Raw genomic sequence first — 12343 nt, forward strand, 5'->3', positions numbered from 1 at the left:
CTGAAGAACTGTCTGGGGAGGGTGGACAGCCTGCCACCTGACTGTCCCCAGTCTGCTTCATAGGCCCAAACCCCTCGCCCTCTTCTGGGCCCCTTGCTGTCTCCCAGGACTGCCCTGTAGCTGCTGCCTCTTTCCGGCCTTGGGCTCACTCCCGGCTCCCCATCTGCCCCAGCTCCCAGCAACCGTCAGCTTTACTGCCCAGCAGCCTCGGCTCAGCTGTTCTCTGCCCCCACTGCCATTTGTTGCTGCGCCGCCGCCACCGCCTCCGTCAGACAGTGACAGGTCCATGCTCTGGTTTCCTAAGATTTGTGTCAGTTCTGAGCGCTCGCGGTTTCTGGCTGTGCTTGGAGACTCCAAGCCATCCGTGTGGCCGTCAGAAGCCAGGCTGTCTGCTTCAGTCCCTGGTCCGATGGGCTGCTTCCCTTTCCGTGGCCCACGCTCTGACCTGGACCTGAGTTTAGGTTCTACTTGTTGCTCTGGTGTGAGCAGGATGAGTTCACCTGAGAGTAAAGACGTCTAATCCAGCCCACGGCTCTGCGTTTCTCCTCCCGGTATTGTGCCCGGATTGCGATATCCCCAAAGACCACCAAGGAGTTGAGTCTGATCCAATCGCATGAGGAGCTTATTGCAAGCTTGAGCCTGGACTCCTGGACATCACTGACATAGCGAATTCGTACCGAGAGCCCCGAAACCAGTTTCAAACAGGCTTTTTATCACCAAAGAAGCAGAACTAGGGGCTTTCTGGGCAGGTCAGTGCCTGATTGGTTAACATTTTGAAAATGCAGGTAGGGGACAAAGGTTTGCTGACTTGAGTTGGTGGTCAGCAGTCACTTACTTGGCAGTCACACATTGATAATTAACAGATACCTATAGGATGGTTCAAAGGCCACCAAGACATTCCGGATGAGCAAACAGTTCGATAATTAACTTAGGGTCTCTATGTATCTCATAGTCTAGAACCATTAATTTACATGTTAATCAGGATCCAGACTTCAGCAGTACAAGATTGCCTTACATTCCTAAGCCAGGATTTGAACAAAGGCCAGGGCTATGGCTACAATGAGAGGGTTTTTTTCAGTAACTGGGTGGTGGCCTGATCACAGAATGGAGTAACTTTTTCAAAATGGAGTCAGTTTGGGCTCTATACCGGCTGCCCGAGTCTCAAGTGCACCTCGGAGTCTGCACTGGTGAACTGGCGACGGACAGTCGACAAATGCAGCGGTATGGGCTGTAGCCCAGGCCTTGGCAAGAGGAGACTGGCGGGCAGGAGAGCTGGAAGGGGAGTCGTGTGCTGCTTGTAAATGGTGCATGAGAGAATTTGTGCTGATATCACAGGGCTTGCCAACAGCAAGCTGTGGTGTGAAAAAAACCACAAGGAAATCCAGGGGGGATTGGACCCTGCCCAGTATTCAGTTATCCCTGGTATCCTGGGAATTAAATGGGGGCCGTAGGGAGAGAACAAAAAGGTTTTTTTTCTTTTCTTTTTTATTTTTTGTTTGTGAGGAGGGAGAATCAAGCTACTCTAAACCCACAATCCTGCATAATGAAACAAACAACCAATCAGGATGACCAACACCACTGCGTATTCCTGGTTATTCAGGGTTCCTTCCTTAAGTGACTTCGGAGTCCCCAAGTCAAAAAGAGGGTTAGGGAAGAGAAAGAAGGGCCCGGGGGAGTGATACAGGTGGGACTGTAATCTCGCTGGGGGCTCACTTACCCAGAGTGTGCAGGCACAGCTAAGCTCAACAACTAGGCCACACGCTCAGCTCTGACAGATTTTATTCTGGAAGGCAGGTTAGGGAGAGAGGAGAGGGGAAGAGAGAACAAAGAAAGGAAGGTCTTTTTATGGTTTTGGGGCTGGGCTATTGCTTATCTATGAGGAGTGGGCTACTTTTAACCTATCACAGGCCAGGTTGTCTTTTATGGGTTCAGTCCTGAAGAAACTCAGGTTTAACCCCTCCAGACTGCTGTGGCCTTGGGGGGAGGGAAACTAAAGATAAGAAGTCATTTTAAGAGGCAAGAAGAACCAGGAGAATACAGCCTGTGATGGTGTTGGGCATCAGGTCCCTAACACATAGTGTCCATCAAGGTGAGTGGCCAGTGCACTGTGGGGTCTGGGAGACTCCTGCAGCAGGCTGGAGAGGCCCCACATTGGGCCCCAGGGAGCTGTCACCAGTTGCCATGGGTCACAGCAAAGATGTGAATTCCTGCCAAACGTCCTTAGTGATGAAGGCTCCACATCACCCAAATGTGGTGAAGCTCTTTCAAGTGCTCAGAACAACAATTCAGTGCACCAGGTCAAGGAGGGCACCAGTGGGGGACAACTGCTGGCATCCTGCAGGCAGCCCCTGCAGGAAGAGGAGGCCCAGAGTGGGGTCCTGTGGACCACATACTCCTGCCAAAGTCAGGGCATCACGCGCAGACCCCTCAGCTGGAGAACACTCTGTGGGCACTGGAGGACACCGCACGGTCAGTGACAGGGCCCGGGCAGAAGCCGGCCAAGCCTGCTGTCCCGTACTGTGCTCCCAAGAGCTGCAGGGCAAAGTACACAATGGCTCTGCAGTGCACGTCTGGAGCTGGGTGAGTTCCCGAGCACCGTGGGCACCTCTGGATCTGCAGCGAGGTGACATGCCAGGTACGGCTTCTGATCTGCCCTTTCTGCACACATGCCCAGTGTCATCACTCCGGAGGCCCAGGCCCTGCTCACGGGCCTGCAGGGCTCGGCTGTGGGGTGGAACATTCGCTTTGTCTGTGTGGATTTGGAGGTCCGTGTCTCACAGGGACCACGGCCCTCACGGGATAGGACACTCGGACAGAGAAGGACTGTTGAGGTGATGGTGACAGAGGACACCAGCACACCAGGCCCGCTGGGTCCAGGCGATACCATCAGCGTGGACGCTGTGAATCTGGGTTACACCTTGCCCATCACCCTCAGATCCTTCCACCTTGGCTCTTCTCCCCAGCAGGAGGCTCAGTGAAACAGCCCCTCGCTCTGTCTCCATTTTGCTTTCTGAACTCACCTGCCTGGGAAGGATGGGCGGTCAGGGAAGAGGGAGGTGGAAGAGCCCACGCCTGCCATTCCCAACTGCAGCCCACACGTGGCCAACACTCTCTGTGTAGCCCTCACTGTGCCTCCTCCAGCCCCAGCATTTATTTCCCGTGGGGAATAGAAAAACTTCCTCCCAAGCGACACCATGGAATTACCCAAAACAGCCTACGCTCATGACAAGGTCAGGGGCGAGGGGACTCCATCGCGACCTGCGTTCCCAGCCTGTAGTGCTGCCTGCCGCCCCAGAGACACCTGTGGACGCAGAAACCAATGCTCCCTTGGGCTGGAGGACAGGGCTGTCAGGAGCACACCTGAGTAGGTGGCTGATACAGCTGTGCGGCCTGCTGGATTCTTCATGTTCTGTCATCCCACTGTCCACGGACCAATCTAACGTAAGGGTGGACCCGGGTAGAGAGAGGGAAGGGGGTTGTTGGTCACGGGAGCAGGTCCAGATGGGCAGGAGGAGTCGGCTGGGAGACGCGGCACAGAGCAGGCGATGGGGCCAAGAGCAGCGTCGTGCAGATCCCGGTGTCGCTGAGAGCGGTTCCAGCTGGGTCCGTGCAGCTGAGCTGGCGGCCAGAGAGCTGCGAGCGCGGAGGATCCCGGCGTCTGAGCGGCGTGGGGACTGAGGACGCAGGGACGCAGACATCTGTAGGAGAGGGGCCGTCCGGATGCCCCGGGGCCCTTCCCCGGCCCTGCTCTTCTCTCTCCTTTCTCCCACCAGTCATTGTCGCAGAGGGAGAATCTTCCCAGGTGACCCTGGCCCGGCGTCCCCTTACCGGAAGTGTAGCGGCTGTAAAAGTCCCGCAGGAGACGCAAGACAAGCCCCCTTCACTGTGTCTCGGGGGACACGCGGTGGGCTCGAGTCACCCCGCAGGACCCAGCGGCCTCAAGGGACTGAACAGCGCATTGGGTCTGTCTGCTGAAGGAACGCGCAGGTGTGAAGCCTCTTCGGCCAGCTTCTCACCTGGACCCTGAGCAGGAGCCACACTGAAGACCAGCGCTCTGTGAGGGGAGGGACACGGGGTGGCACTGTGAAGGGTCAATGGCAGCTCCTCGTGGCATCTGTGTCCTTCTGTGCCATCCACATTCGGGGTCCTGGGGTTATGTGGTGCTCCTTTGGGGTCTTGCAATCGACTGGTCTCCCACTTATTTCCCCAGCCAGCCTCTCTGCACCCCGTCTCCTGCCTCAAACCTTCCTTGCAATGGCCTCAGTGTGGGCCTCAGTGTGGGCTCCAGTCTCCATTCTGGATGTCAGGATGCTGCTCCCACCCAGCCTCGTGTCCCCGTCTGCGGTGGGGGCAGAAGGTGAGGACCTGTGGAAGAAACTGAGTCAGACCGGAACCTGAGATTCCTCAGAATCGGACCCAACACTCACCTTTCCCTGTACCTCCCTCGGGGTCTGGGACCCTGAAATAAGCGGGCCCCTCCCGACTCAGAGCTCAGAAGTGTGTCCCATACCTTCCTTCACCGTTGCTGTGGAAATACAGGCTCTGGCCCCACCGGCCCTGGCTGCTGGGAGCCTGTGGTCAGCCTGCATCTCAGCCACTGTGAGGACAGTGCTGGGGCACGAGACAGTGGCTTCTCCACCAGGAAAACAGGGCCCCAGAGCTGGGCCCCAGCCTAAGGGGGCAGTGACGCCCTGAGACCGCAGAAGGAGACGTCAGATGGGGGCCCAGGCTGAGGGCTGGAAGGCTTGGGACCCCTTTCCTGCAGTCTGCCCTCTGTAGCCAGCAAGCCACAGTGGGACGCACATTCTGTGCCCAGGACGTAGGGTCCCCTTCCTTGTCCAGTGTGTCCATGGTAGGCGCTGAATTAGATGGGAATCCAGGACCATCCTGCTCCAAATGCTCAGGGGTACCGAGCTGCCCAGATTTCTCGGTGGGACCCAGGACACCTGTCAGGGCTGGAGGTAGGGCCTGTGGCCCCTCAGTGGACAGGGAGCTGCATCCCCGATGTCAAGCATGCCCAGGCTCCGAGTGGGGCACCCAGGAGCCCCAAATCCCCAGACCCTGCACATGGTCCCCACAGGCCCTCAGTGATCACCTCTGTTTCTCCCTGATGGGAGGAGGCTGAGGCTCAGGCCCAGGAACCCGGCAGCTACTGGCTGTCAGGACTAAAGAGCGGCTGAGGACAAAGCTTGAAGCCCCCGCAGGGCTGTGACCCCGGGAGGGCGAGTGGCTCAAGCTCAGAACACCGGGGTGGACTTCCCGGCAGGACCAGGGGACCCGATGCCCACTCCCCCAGTGGGACCTGCTTGCTGGCAACCCGTGGTGAGGAAGGGAGCATGAAGGACACTGAAGAGGACACCTCACCTCTGGCCACATGGCCTCACCCTCCAAGGGGTCAGTCGGGAGGCACCGGAGGAGGTCCAATGTCCCTGCTGGGATTTTCCTGCCAGGACACACGGCTCTCAGGCTCAGCCGAGGAAGGCGACAAACCCAGGAGGGACTCACGGAGCAGTGGGCGACACAGACAGTCAGAGGCCGCGGTGACTCTGGGCTGGCATCATCTGCTGTCAGTGGCAGAGGACAAAGTGGGGACAAAAGGAAACCTGCAGGAGCCTGAAGACCCTGGGCACCGGTGTTGTTTCCCGATTTTGGGGACTTCTCTGCAGATAGGCAAGGAAATGTCCCACCGGTCGTAGGTGCACTCGAAACTGACCAGGAGTGAGGTGACGTGCGCTTGGCAGCTGCCTGTCAGATGAGTGAGGGGAACTTTCTATAGTGACTAAAAGTTTTTCTGAGGCTAAAATTGTTTTAAAAGGTTTTATTTTGGTACCAGGGACCGAACTCGGGTCCTTGCGCTTGCGAGGCAGGCCACCGAACCGCTGAGCTAAATCCCCAGCCCTGTTTTAAAAGTTTTAAAATTCAGTCCTCTGCAAAGTGGGCTGTGACCCCTTGAAAGTTATCGACCAAAGCATGAGGCGCAAAGCGTGGAAGCCTAGACCTGGGGTCAGCACCGGGCTCCCCGGACAGCAGTCCCCAGCCCGAGTTGCCCTCTCTGCTCCGTCCAGCAGGGAGCAAACTGACCCCAGGCTGAGACGCAGCTCTGGTGGAGCAGGAAGGGAAATTTCCGTTTTGCTGAACCTGAACTGAAACAGCCAGGAGGGATAGGACTATGGCGGAGAGTGCAGATTTCCACCGATGTGAATTCAGATCCCAGCTTTGCTGCTACCAACCCCAAACTGCTGGGTCAAATTCTCTCAGCCTCTAAGGGTGGACACAGAGGACAGAGGCCTGAAGGCCGGGGAGGAAGTGAGTTGGAGGCACCAGGAATACACTTCCACATGGATCCCTCTGCTCCCCGGGCTGGGCCCAGCCTGCTCGCTCTGAGACCAGCACCTGCTGCTGTGTTGTCCCAGCTGAAACCTGCCCCCTCCTGCTGGCTCCCGAGGAGGTGCTGCCCTCTGGGCCACATGCACTTCTCCTGGGTCCCAGGTGACACTGTGTCATCTGAGCCACCTCCTGTCTGCCTCTGGACACCCGCGCCTCTCTGACACGTTCCCAAACACTCCAAGGGGCACTACAGACGCAGCCAGGTGTCCACACAGCTGAGGGAGACAAAGGCCTGTCCCTGAGCAGTCCCTGCGAACGTCCCAGGCATCTGAGCAGTGTCCCCGGCTCCTTGGTGAAGGGAGGAGGTCCCAGGCCAGGGAAAGGCCCTCCCTCCTCCCCTCAGAGGTGGCGCCTCTTACCTCGGTGGAAGACTGAAGCCTGGCTGTCTCCGGGGCTGTAATTTACCCCATGCAGATCCCCGGCAGGGTGCTGAAGGTGTCCTGCAGGAGAGAGGGTGGGAGCACCGGTGTACTGAGGTAAGAGTTGCCCAGGTCGTCCACTAAAAGCAGGGACAAGTGTCCCTGGGTCCTTGAGCTGAGGACACAGCAGCTTCTTGGAACAAAAGCAGCGGAAGTCCCTGCTGCCACCTGGAGGTCGATCCCCTAAGCAGTCCTGACATCCCCAAGGCGGCAGAGGGCCAGGCAGGGCCAGTGGGAGAGGGACCCCCTGGGAACGCCCAGCAGGACCCCAGCCGCATCTACCGGGTGCCCTGACCACGTGTGACACCAAGGAGCACAGGACTGGGGTCTCCTCACAGTGCCACGCTGGGAGCCACTCTGCGTTTGACTCCTTCGGTTTCCCGGCATTGGATTCCAGGAAGGCACAGCTAGCAATGGGCTCTGGGGTGTCTTCCTGAGACGTGGGGTGAAGTAGCCTTGCAGGCACAGGTCACTCATGTCCCCTTGACTCCAGATGTCCTAGCAGCAGCCTGAGTAGGACCAGAGTCAATCTTCTTAGGGGAAAAGAACCACAGAAAAGGCTGTGGTGTCTGTGGCTCGGGGTAGAGCACCTGCCTAGGAGGCCCCAGCCCCACCCCCAGCACCTCACACACAGACGCTCACTAAAACCCCACCAGACCCTCAAAAGCTACTTGAAAATCCTTTTCCCAAAGCCACTGGGTAACAGCATCTTCAGACAGCTTCTCAACACAGCTTCCATTTGCTCAGTACAGATAAAAAACTGATTATTAAATAAAAATGCAACTGCGTGTCCAGAATCCCACACAACCATGCATATAGAAATGAGCTGGAAAGTCTCAGTGAGCAAGACTTGGAAGGAACACACACACAAATGCAGGCTTCTACATAGAAGAAGGAGCCAGCCGGGCTTGGGGCCCACAACTGTGGTCCCAGTGCTTTGGAGGCTGAGTCTGGCTTGTTGCAAGTTCCAGGCCATCCCGGGCAGCTTAGTGATTTAGTGACCCCCCAAAAATAAAAAGAGAGAGCTGGGGAGGTAGCTTGGTGCGGAGGCCCTGCATTCAATCCCCAGTACTGACTGAGGAAAAAAGAAAAGAAGATGCCACAAAGCACAGGTGGACTTCAGCTGTGCCCAGCAGAGCGGACAGAGAGGCCCAGGGACCGGGCTTGACGTCAGAGGTGCCTCTGTCACTGAAGCCACCTGAGCCGCTGGAGTGGGGGGCACAGGCTGGGCTCTGGGGCACCAGGGGGCCAGAGGTCAGTAATGAGGTAGTGAAACCCCGGAGGGAGACAGGCAGCCAGGGACAGAGTGCCGGCACAGCTGGACAAGGTCCTGACAATTGCCAGTCCTTGAGATTCTTGAGCAGGCTGGGGACACTTTCCTCATGGTGCCCGAGACCTCACGGGCCAGCAGAGGGATACGGATGGTGCTTGCTGAGCAGACTCGGTGCAGTGCCCAGCCTGTACAACTGAGCACAGCAGCACTGTGTCTTGATTTCCACTCCAAGGTTATCTCCTGTGCATGCGGAATCCTAATGATAAGGTCTATGGGCCCCGTGGGGAGCCCTGGAAGACTGGTTTCCGAGGGGGCCATGGATGTGTTTTGAGAGGAAGCACACTTTGCAGACAGAAGCCTTGACTCTAGGAAAAGCCATCTCGGGGACTCCCCATGTGCAGGTAGGCAGGGGCCCAGGGCCTGTCACGCAAACCACACCCAGCTGCATCGTGGGCCCTTGGCATCTTCACTGCTTTGTGCCCAGAGGCGATGGGGCTGATGCAAGGGCTTTGCCGACACCAGCTTTGCAGAATGGGGTCGCTTTGTGCTTCCCGCCCTCCACACTGGCTTCCTATTGGTTTACTAAGAGCAGCCAGTCAGTGGTTGTAACACAAATGAAAACGTTACTTCCAAACAGCCACATCTATGAGGACACCAAACAGAACAGACACCCAAGTCCTCTCATCAGACGCCTCCGACACAGCGACTGGCCCAGGTGGTCACCACTCCCCGCCACAACAGCAGCCTTGGCTCCTTTGTTTTTTTTTCCTTCCCGACCTGGACCAGCAGGTGCAGACTTTCACTCAGCAGAGCAGGTTTCTGGGCCAGTAGGAAGGACCAGGGCAGGAAAGGAGCGTCCCCCAGGCCCGTGGTGGCGAACCTATGGCACCTGTGCTGCAGGGGCCAGTTTGTGTCCCTGAAAGCTCTAAAAGGTTCGCCATCCCTGCCCTGGACTTTGCAGTACTGCTGCTCACATCGCCACCATGTGGCCTGTAAGTGCACCACGTCCCCAAAGTTGGCCTTTCTTAGGACAGGGCCCTGAAACTGGGGTATCTCTGCAGACCCCACGTTGATGCTCCTTGATTGAACTTCTCTTTTGGGGAGGAGGAGGCCCAGAGAGGTTAAGCAGACCGCTCAAGTCTGCAAGATGGGAAGCAAGGACTCAATTGCAGCCAGGGTCCTACAGATGACAGTAGGAATCATCGCCGGGTCAGTCCGTTAGATCGGGGGCCTGAACACGATTGCCTTCAAGTCAAACCCCGCACGCAGCTTACCAATGGTGGAACTTGGCCATTCATTTCTCTACTGAATGTGGCAGGCTGAGAAAAATGGGACAGAAGGACAACGCCACCCCAGCCGGCCACCATCAAACAAATGGACCGAAGTGATAGCCGCAGGGTTTTATCCAAAACCAGAATACACATTTCTCCCAGAGGCACACGAAACTTTCTTGAAAACACACTATATCTTAGGCCATAAAGCAGGGTTAGATCAATTCAAAGGAATTGAAAAAATCCCCTGCATACTATCAGACCATAGAGGAATAAAAGCAAAAATCAACAGCCAAAGAAACCACCAAAATTACACAAAAACATGGAGATGACAAATAACACAATCTTGAATGATCAACGGGTCACAGAAGAAATGAGGAAGAGGTTTAAAAGCTCCTCAAATCAAACAGTGACAGAAACACAACATACCAAACCAAGGGACGCAGTGAAAGCAGTTAAAAGAAGTAAGATCTCAGCTGTGAATGCTCATCCTAAACAACAGCAATCCCGAATAAATAACCTAATGATACACCTGGGATCCTGGAAAAGCAAGAACCAACCAAATCCAAACCTACCAGAGTGAAAATGAGAGAGAGAGAGAGAGAGAGAGAGAGAGAGCGAAGAGAGGGAGAGAGAGAGAGAGACGAAAGCAGAGCTGTGTCAGAATTTCGGGAAAAACTGGCGCTAAAACTCCTGCTACCCCTCAGGAAATTGAAAAAGGCAGGTCACCGTCAACCTCATCTGGGAAAGCTAGCATTACTCTGGTATGCTAACCCTCACCGTCACCCTATCCTAACCTCCTAACTCATACAAACCCTAACCCTAACCCTACACCTCAGGTACCCATAAACTAACCCAGGCCTCAACTTCACTCTGACACGAGACCTCACCCTAACCCTAAGCCTCTCCTGAGCCCTAATCCTCATCTCACCCATCCTTACCCTAGCAGTCATGCTCACCCTAACCCCTAAATTTAGCCCTCACACCTGCCTTGAATCATAAGCACCACCACTAACCCTAAACCCAAACACCTAACACGAAACCCGACCTCAGCCCCACTGTCAGGCCAACTTCAACCATCCTTACCCTAACTCTGAAGCCAGCACCCAGCCCTTCTCTAGACATTAACCCTTAACTTTAAACCCTAACCCTGATCCTAACCCAAAACTACAACTCCAAACCCTAACCTTGGCCCTAATTTAAGCCCAATGCTAACCCTAACCCTTAACCACAAGCCTCACCCTAACCCTCATATTCACTCTGACCCCAACCCTCTCACGAACCCCACTGCCAGTTCTCACCCTACCCCTCACTGTCACCCTCAGCCCAATCCTGTCCTTAGCCCTACGCCTACTTTTCCTAACCTGTAACTAAACAGCAGTCTCCTGGTCAGTTATTATCAATGTGCTCAGTGATGAAGCCAAAGCACACCATGTACCCACAGACACCCCGGCCCCACAGCCAGTGAGCAAACCCTGCTAGACCTGGCCCTAACACTCACCCGAACACGGCCCTTAATCCCACCTGACCTTAACGTAAGCTCTCAGCCTCTCCCCGGCACAGGAAGAGGTGCTCCAGGCTCCCAGGGCTCTTGGGCAGGCATGGCGGAGGGCTGGGGATGGGGCAGCTGTCCAGCTCTGGCAGGGGGGTGCAGTGGGTGGCCGGGGCGATGTCGCCTGCAGGGCCTTGGCATCTGGGATGGGGCCAGCTCCCACTGCAAGGTCTCTGTCCCCTCCTCACTCCGCTGCCTGGGCCCCCTCCCCTTCCTCCCACTCTGCTCTGCCCTTCTCTGGGCCTCAGATCACTTCACAGATTGGGAGCCACAGGGACATTTAGGGGCTGTGGCTTGGTGGCCGTCCGCAGATGGAGGAGTGAACCTGACCCTGGTGAGTGGGTGGGGCCTCCCCCTGCCACTCAGTGCTGAGGGACAGGTGGTCTGGAGGCGACGTGAGCCAACCAGGCCCTCCTGTGATGTTGGAGGGTGAAGGGAGGGCAGGCGGGGCTGAGGAGTCAGTGTGCATACGGCCAAGGGTGACACAGGGCCAGGGGTCTGGGAACCCGGCCTGGAGGCCTCCTGGTCTTGTGCTGTCAGCCTGGTGACCCTGGTCCCAAGGTCAGAGACACAGGGCACCGGGGACAACAGACCAGGCAGAGAAGGTGACCTGCCCAGTGCCACAGGCCACCTGGGGCTCCACCCCTGAGCGCCCTCTGCTGGCAGCTGGTCCCTGCCGTGGTCCTCCACAGCCAGTCCTCTGTGGCCAGATGGGGAGAGAGGTGGACACCTGTGATCCTCACCTGTGACATCAGATGGGAACAGCCATGGACGAGTTTAGCACAGCTCACAGCTCTGGGTCTGGGTGTGGAGTTCCTGAAGCGGGAAGACCTACTCTGGGTGCCAGACAGTAGGCTTGCAGTCTGGATGGGATAAAAATGAGGAGAAGGAGGAAGTCTGGCTTAGGGTTTCTGTGGAGGAGCTCCAGTCTTCACATCGCCTTTGGAAGTCCATATCCAGGCCTCCAGCTCAGACTCTTCAGACTTCCAACATCGACCCTTCGGCTTCCTGACGCAGACGCCAAGGGGACTCTGCAGTGAGCTCCAAATTTTCTGCCTGACTGGATTGTTCAGCTCTCCTGTGTGCAGACAGCTCCTTCGCACTCTCCCACACCTGACTCTGCAGGCAGCCCCTGAAGCCCTGCCCTGTAAATCATGTATGTGTGTGGACTGTAATGCTATATTACATCCGTCCGTTCCTCCCTGAACTCTGACACAGCATTGCTGAGGGTCACCCTGCCTGGGAAGCACGGGCAGGGAGCAGGCGGAGGGATTCACATGCACATTCCAGCTCCCTCCACCGCCCCGCCCCTCCCGGCAGGGCCTGGGCCTCCTGGGCCTTCACCTGCAGACACCCACCCCGGAGCCCGGCCCTCCCCTGCAGACACCACACTGCATGGAACCCCTGTCCCCGCACAGGCCTCGGTTCTGCCGCTGGTCCC

General features: G+C 56.8%; 1 long non-coding RNA gene across 2 annotated transcripts; it reads right to left on the bottom strand.

Annotated features, from left to right (window-relative positions):
* Positions 1-1871: 1871 nt before the first annotated feature.
* Positions 1872-12007, bottom strand: LOC104870732. Of its 2 annotated transcripts, XR_004514255.1 has the most exons (4): positions 11646-12007; positions 6747-6827; positions 5365-5564; positions 1872-4365 (listed from the first exon to the last, which is right to left on the bottom strand). It is a non-coding gene; the product is annotated as an uncharacterized LOC104870732 (long non-coding RNA). The 2 variants fall into 2 exon arrangements; XR_782578.2 differs by lacking the exon at positions 11646-12007 and having other exon boundaries at positions 6747-6934.
* Between the last annotated feature and the right edge of the window lie 336 nt (positions 12008-12343).

Source organism: Fukomys damarensis, unplaced genomic scaffold, assembly GCF_012274545.1.
Source record: "Fukomys damarensis isolate Sample0158 unplaced genomic scaffold, DMR_v1.0_HiC HiC_scaffold_24, whole genome shotgun sequence".
Lineage (NCBI taxonomy): Eukaryota > Metazoa > Chordata > Mammalia > Rodentia > Bathyergidae > Fukomys > Fukomys damarensis.